This window comes from Branchiostoma belcheri, unplaced genomic scaffold (assembly GCF_001625305.1).
Source record: "Branchiostoma belcheri isolate BF01 breed outbred unplaced genomic scaffold, Haploidv18h27 scaffold12, whole genome shotgun sequence".
Taxonomy (NCBI): domain Eukaryota; kingdom Metazoa; phylum Chordata; class Leptocardii; order Amphioxiformes; family Branchiostomatidae; genus Branchiostoma; species Branchiostoma belcheri.
In genome coordinates, this window is record NW_017802602.1 from 4,039,375 (window position 1) to 4,047,737 (window position 8,363).

The following is an 8,363-nucleotide window of genomic DNA, read 5'->3' on the forward strand; positions in this document are numbered from 1 at the left end:
TTGAAGGGAAAACAGGATTCCACAGTCCAGTAGTCCTGAAAGGAAAAACAGAATTCCATAGTCCAGTAGTGCTGAAAGGAAAACAGGATTCCATAGTCCAGTACTTCTGAAAGGGAAAACAGGATTCCATAGTCCAGTACTGCTGAAAGGGAAAACAGGATTCCATAGTCCTGCCTGCCTTGCTGAAAGGGAAAACAGGATTCCATAGTCCAGTACTTCTGAAAGGGAAAACAGGATTCCATAGTCCAGTACTGCTGAAAGGGAAAAACAGGATTACATAGTCCTGCCTGCCCTGCTGCAAGGGAAACAGTTCTCAAGGATTCACCTGTGTTCTTCCAGACATCAGTACTCAGGTGTAGCGGTTCAAGACTTGACTGTACAAAAGATATTTTGCTGGTAAGAACATATAATTATTTACTTAATTAAGGTCAAGGATGTTATATTTTTAAAGTTGTGTTTGTAGATGTATGTGGTTTAACAGTATATATCAAAGAGGCTTTGGATGGATTGTCATGAAATTTTGTATGAAGTTAGGTTTTGTCCCATGGAAGAAATGATTGGTTTTTTATTAGCACTTCGCATTAGAATGTCGAATTTTCCTGTATTCTAGACAAGCTACGGTACTGATTTTTGCATGACTGATAGCTGTTATGCTTGGGGAGAAGTTACATAAGTTGAGTTTTTCATAACTAAAGGTTCAAACAAAATGATGGTGTCAAGACTATCACAGCAAGCAACAACTCATCAAGCACCAACCCTCCTTGCTTTTCTCTATGCAAATTTCTGAACTCAACAAAGTCAGAATACTGGACATTGAACATAACTATTTTTAAGAGGCATTAAGGAGGCCATATATATTATAGCACTTCAGCCTTCACTTAATAGAGATGGTGGACGATATAAACTCCCTGGCACTTTTGATCAATTGCTCATTTCACCTATCAGCTAGTAACGTCTCGTGTGAATAGGATCACGTGTTTGTAACTGTAACTCTCGTGAGATCACGTTGTAAAGTGATTGTTCATTAATTATCCTCATGAAGGCCACAGTGGTCGCTGGAAATTTTATCCTTATACCAAGTTCAACGTTTTACTATGATTACTACCTACACAGATGAACTTTCATGATAAATTGCTGAACTGTTTAATGGTTTCTTAGTCCTGATAGTTATGAGCAGACAGAATCTGTTGAAATTAAATGTTGTTCATCTTCATACTCCAGGACTACACAGCTTTTGTTACCATGGCAACAAACAGCAGTGGCTCTGATGGCATCAAAAGAGGTTCGGATGGGAGAGCTTCCACAAAAACGTACAGATGTGAGGAGTGCAGCAAGCAGTTCAGTCATCTGAGTCAACTCAAGACACACATGCGGACTCACACAGGTGAGAAACCCTACAGGTGTGAGGAGTGCAGCAGGCAGTTCAGTCAGCTGTGTACTCTCAAGGCACACATGCGGACTCACACAGGTGAGAAACCTTATAGGTGTGACGAGTGCGGCAAGCAATTCAGTCAGCTGGAAAGTCTGAAGAAACATATGCGGACTCACACAGGGGAGAAACCCTACAAATGTGAAGAGTGCAGCAGACAGTTCAGTCAATGGGGTTGTCTAAACTCTCACATGCGGACTCACACAGGGGAGAAACCCTACAGGTGTGAGGAGTGCAGCAGGCAGTTCAGTCTGCTGTGGAATCTGAAGAGCCACATGCGGACTCACACAGGTGAGAAACCCTACAAATGTGATGAGTGCAGCAGACAGTTCAGTGTGCGATGTAATCTGAGGAAACACATGCGGACACACTTGTGAGAAACCCTACAGGTGTGACTGAGGAGTACAAACCTCAGTTTTCAGAATTGAGTTGTGAGCATAGAGAAGAAACTCTAAGTGTGAGGAGTGCAGCAGACTGTTAAGTCACCTGGGTCATTGCAGGAGACCCATATAACCCGTGCGATTAGTGACGATTTGTTGTGTGCAAGAAGGTGAATCATGTGAAACCAGAGAAGAAATCAAAATAAAAAAAAATCAAAGAAATACTTGGATTGAGGACATGCTAGAAAGTTCTTGTGTTGTATAGGACAACACAATGAGCAAGTTGAGTATTCAGAGCGAGTTTTACATAAGATCTTGTTAATTTTCGGCAGTAGTATTATAAAACTGGTAAAGGAAAGTCCATGTATTAGCTCTTCATGATGTACTTCAAACAGTAACTTTAAAACCTTGTGTAAAGTTTGCTTAACTGCCGTTCACAGAATGTATTGTTCTTTAGAACGTCATACTGCATGTGGTACATCTGGTTTGTAGCATTCCATAGCATAGCATAACTGATATAGGGGATGTAAAATACAGTATATCAAGCTAACTAACATCAATTCGTTTGTTTAAAGTTCTTTTGTTATAGAAGAAAATAGTGGTTTTTATAGATGGAATACCATCCAATAGTAGCATGTTATTGTTTATTCTGGTAACCTAGATATTTATAGAATCAGTTTATTTAGTATACTACATGTTATTGTTTCTTGTTTCTGAATAATGGTTGCGGTGATAGAATTAGTAGTGCATGTAGTTGTAAGTGCATAGAAAAAAAGTTTGTTGCTGATATTCTACTGTGTTACATTTTGTAGCAATAGAACCAATAGGTACTTGTTATAGCGCCTAGTATTTACTCTTATAGTCTTAAGTAATGTATCTACGTACTCCACATAACACAGCTGCTATTGAAGATCGGAATACTCCTCTTCTTCTCCACACATAACACAGCTGCTATTGAAGATCGGAATACTCCTCTTCTTCTCCACACATAACACAGCTGCTATTGAAGATCGGAATACTCCTCGTCTTCTCCACACATAACACAGCTGCTATTGAAGATCGGAATACTCCTCATCTTCTCCACACATAACACAGCTGCTATTGAAGATCGGAATACTCCTCTTCTTCTCCACACATAACACAGCTGCTATTGAAGATCGGAATACTCCTCTTCTTTTCCACACATAACACAGCTGATATTGAATATCAGAATACTCCTCTTCTTCTCCACACAACACAGCTGCTATTGAAGGTCGGAATACTCCTCTTCTTCTCCACACATAACACAGCTGCTATTGAAGATCGGAATACTCCTCTTTTTCTCAACACATAACACAGCCGCTATTGAAGATCGGAATACTCCTCTTCTTCTCCACGCATAACACAGCTGCTATTGAAGATCGGAATACTCCTCTTCATCTCCACACATAACACAGCTGCTATTGAAGATCGGAATACTCCTCTTCTTCTCCACACATAACATAGCTGCTATTGAAGATCGGAATACTCCTCTTCTTCTCCACACATAACACAGCTGATATTGAAGATCGGAATACTCCTCTTCTTCTCCACACATAACACAGCTGCTATTGAATATCGGAATGCTCCTCTTCTCAGTCTCCACACATAACACATCTGCTCTTGAAGATCGGAATACTCCTCTTCTTCTCCAGACATAACACAGCTGCTATTGAAGATAGGAATACTCCTCTTCTTCTCCACACATAACACAGCGGCTATTGAAGATCGGAATACTCCTCTTCTTCTCCACACATAACACAGCTGCTATTGAAGATCGGAATACTCCTCTTCTTCTCCACACATAACACAGCTGCTATTGAAGATCGGAATACTCCTCTTCTTCTCCACACATAACACAGCTGCTATTGAAGACGGAATACTCCTCTTCTTCTCCACACATAACACAGCTGCTATTGAAGATCGGAATACTCCTCTTCTTCTCCATACATAGCACCGCTGCTATTGAAGATCGGAATTCTCCTCTTCTTTTCCACGCATAATACAGCTGCTATTGAAGTGTAGGTTTCCTAATTTTCTAGACCGACGATGATGTCTAGATTTCTTGTCCATTCCGCAGAAATTCAAAGAAAGCGAGTCAGAGAGAAAACAACCATGACTCTTCGAAATCAAACATTGAATTCGCTGATAACCGGTCAAATCTTATCATGATATATAATTACAGAAAATTCCCATGTGGACAATCATTACGGAGAGAGAAAAGTGTTTTAAAAAGACACCAAAGAGCTTTGGGAACTAACGTACTCGTGTATTAAAATTGTACGGACATATAATAATACAAAAATAATGCTTGCATCTATGGATGTATGATAACAATAATATAAATAAAGTAAAACAGCAAACTAAGACCAAGGAACCCAACTTATGATTAAAAACGATCACCAGAAGCAACATTGGATTATTTTTCTACTGGTCGTATAAGCTACCAGACACAAGCCTCAGGCAAGAGTAGACAAATACACACACTCACACACAAACACACACTCACACGCAAACACACACAAACACACACTCAAACACACATACGTACACAAACACACACACGCAAACACACACACACTCAAACAGACATACGCCTTTTACACAAACACACACACACACAAAAACACACATACACACTAACACACACCAACTCACGCACACACAAATACAAACACAAATGCACACACAAACACACTCAAGCACACATACGTACACACACAAACACAAACAAACAAACAAGCAAACACCTAGTGGTGTTTACAACCACAAGTCTCTGTGGAATCATCAGAGATTTCAATGAAATTAAGAGTATCAAAGTCCAAAGTAAGTTTGTAGTTCCTACCTGACCGATGCCTTTTCTCCGACTAAAACAAAGGATGTATGTTGAATGTTTCTCTTGCTCCAGACGAAACGTACCCATAATGAAGATCGGAACGCCCCTCTTCGTCCACAATATCACTTATGATACTAAAAGTTTGAATGTTAGTGTATACAAGTTGACTAGAAATTTAAATAAACCTCCCGATGCTTGTAGAGCAGGAGGAAAACCATGTTTCCGTGTCTGATAGAACGTGGCGTTGCAGCGACATCGTTCGAACGGCACAAAACAAAACTGGTTGTCATGTTCCACGTTCTTTGTTACGTCATAGAACTATTTGTTCGTTGTTACGTCATGGAACAACAAAGTAAAGTACTGGAACAATGTGCACCATGTAAGCGTAGCAGTCATTGTCGCTGCCGAGGTGGGGTTGTTTTTGTATCTTTCTTCATTGTCCTTTATTTATGTGTAAATACAGGCCAGGTGCTTGAATCAAACAACTAAACAGCAACAATACACACACTTAGGCCACACCGACTGAATTTTATGGCTGACATCCTCTGAAGACCCCCAAACTAGTGCGCGTGGGCGAATGAAAAAAATTCCGGCCAAAAATAAAAATGGTACTAAACCACAGGAATACAAAGCTGGTATTGCGAATTTGCAGCAGTACATAGCGACGTATACGGCAGGCTGGCACAGGCTGGCTTTTTGCGGAACTTATGAATCGACACTGTACGTATGAACTGCGTTCTTGAGTCGTGGAGCTTCGGCAGCCTGTGTGCCGCCCGGTATTGTCGCTAGCTACCATGGACTACCCAGGCCTAAAACCAGGCCACAGCCTATACCTTGATACATTTCTTGGGAAATGGTACAGGCCTGATTTTTTTTTCGCATATCGTCCTCGGCTTCCGATTGATCTTTCAATGGAAAGCCACTAAGTAAATCCCTGAACGGTTGTCTCTACACAGCATAAAAGCTAGAACTTAGTAGACGAGTAATGTATGGATTCTTCTCGAAAGAAATCTCTAAACAAAGTTTCAAAAACTGCCACAAGAATTCCAACTCCGCGGATGACAAGAACCCTCCTCCGCTTCGCCTCATTATGAATTCCATCTCCGTGGAGCTCATTCTGCTAACCTCCGTGTTTCCGTCCACCAGACGTGTCATGGTGTGGAAGAAAGTATCGAGGGTCTCTCGTCGTCTTTCTAAGTTTTCTACGAGCCTTGTTCGGTTCAGATCATCGGGATTTCATCCTACATACAACTCAGGTAAGTACCAAGAGCTTGTCTACTCCACAGTTATCGATGGGACAGGCAAATAACGCGTACAAGTTTGTTTTACGCTGTCTGAGTCTCTCAGCTAGCCGCTAGCGACGTGTGTGTGTGCCGCTTGTATATGTTCTATACTGCTCGAAAAGTAGCGGTTTCTTGTATGTAAACACGTTTCTGTCAGAAGCAACTTTAGAGTATATGGAGAGCAGCACAACTACGCAAACTTTGTTTTGTTTTGTTTTGTTTTGTTTGCCCTCCAAAGTGCAGAAGATCGTGAGACAATGTTGTTGACATGTCAGCGAAGGTCTAGAAGGGGTTATGTCGTCTCCTTAAGAAATGAAATCAAACACAACAGTCAACAGTGCTTCCATATTGTACAAATAGTAAAATTGTCTATCTATAAATGCACACTTAATGTTATAGAGAAGAGGTAATTTGTGGGTTGAATTTCGGAAGTTCTTTCGAGATAGAAGATTTTGTAAACCCCAATTGTGCCTCGCAATGGTCTTTCCGTCTAAACATCCGGTTTTTATCATGGAGGAATTTACATCTGGCGCTATTCATTGAGGGGAGGTGGGGGGCTGTTGAGGGTGATTCACAACTATCTAAACGGAAGCTTTGTCGTCTAGTTCTTATCACATCTTTTTGTTTTCCGTTTTCTACAGGATTGCATAGTCTAGCATTGCTGAAAGGAAAACAGGATTCCATAGTCCAGTAGTACTGAAAGGGGCATCAGGATTCCCTGGTCCAGTAGTGCTGAAAGGGAAAACAGGATTCCATAGTCCAGTAGTGCTGAAAGGGAAAACAGGATTCCATAGTCCAGTACTGCTGAAAAGAAAACAGGATTCCATAGTCCAGCAGTGCTGAAAGGAAAACAGGATTCCATAGTCCAGCAGTGCTGAAAGGAAAACAGGATTCCCTAGTCCAGTAGTGCTGAAAGGGAAAACAGGATCCATAGTCCAGTAGTGCTGAAAGGGAGAAACAGGATTCCATAGTCCAGTAGTGCTGAAATAAAACAGGATTACACAGTCCAGTAGTGCTGAAAAGAAAACAGGATCCATAGTCCAGTAGTGTTGAAAGGAAAACAGGATTCCACAGTCCAGTAGTGCTGAAAGGAAAACAGGATTCCATAGTCCAGTACTTCTGAAAGGGAAACAGGATTCCATAGTCCAGTAGTGCTGAAAGGGAAAACAGGATCCATAGTCCAGTAGTGCTGAAAGGAGAACAGGATTCCATAGTCCAGTAGTGCTGAAAGAAAACAGGATTCCTCAGTCCAGTAGTGCTGAAAGGGAAAACAGGATCCATAGTCCAGTAGTATTGAAGGGAAAACAGGATTCCACAGTCCAGTAGTCCTGAAAGGAAAAACAGAATTCCATAGTCCAGTAGTGCTGAAAGGAAAACAGGATTCCATAGTCCAGTACTTCTGAAAGGGAAAACAGGATTCCATAGTCCAGTACTGCTGAAAGGGAAAACAGGATTCCTTAGTCCTGCCTGTCCTGCTGAAAGGGAAAACAGTTGTCAAGGATTCACCTGTGTTCCTCCAGACATCAGTACTCAGGTGTAGCGGTTCAAGACGACTGTGTAAAAGATATTTTGCAGGTAAGAACATATAATTATTAACTTAATTACCGTCAAGGATGTTATATTTTTAAAGTTGTGTTTGTATACATATATATACATGTATGTGGTTAATAGCAGCATATCTTAAAGAGGCTTTGGATAGATTGTCATGAAATTTTGTATGAAATCAGGTTTTATCCCATTGAAGAAATGATTAGTTTTTATTAGCACTTTGGCAGATTTTCTAGGTAGCGCAATAGAACGTCGAGTTTTCCTGTATTCTAGACAAACTACGGTAATGATTTTTGCAAGACTGATAGCTGTTATCTTTGGGGAGAAGTTACATAAGTTGGGTTTTTCGTAAATAAAGGTTCAAACAAACTGATGATGTCAAAACTATCACAGCAAGCAACAACTCTCCAAGTAATCCTTGCTTTTCTCCATGCAAATTTCTGAACTCAACAAAGTCAGAATACTGGACACTGAACAGGAATATTTTCAAGAGGTATCAAGGAGGCCATATATATATCAAAGCATTTTACTAATCGCCTCCATGGAGGTAGCTCCATGGAGGTAGAAAAATTAAAAATTTCAAAAGATACAGAAATTTAAAAATACAGAAATTTCAAAAATTAAAGGATTAAAAATTTGAAAGTTAAAGATTTTTGAAAATTTCGATGATTTTGAAATTTAAAAAAAAATTGAAAATTTTAGGAAATTTGAAAATTCTAAAAAAATTGAAAATTTTAAAAATCTGCCGCAGGTCTGCACTAATTACCGCCGTGGAGCTACCTCCACGGAGGTACAAAAATCAGCCGCAGGTCTGCACTAATTTCCTCCATGGAGCTACCTCCATGGAGCTACCTCATGGAGGTACAAAA

General features: G+C 40.3%; 1 pseudogene; it reads left to right on the forward strand.

The window, feature by feature from the left end:
- LOC109462704 overlaps window positions 1-8,363 on the forward strand; it is a 65,738-nt pseudogene that overhangs the window by 11,300 nt on the left and 46,075 nt on the right.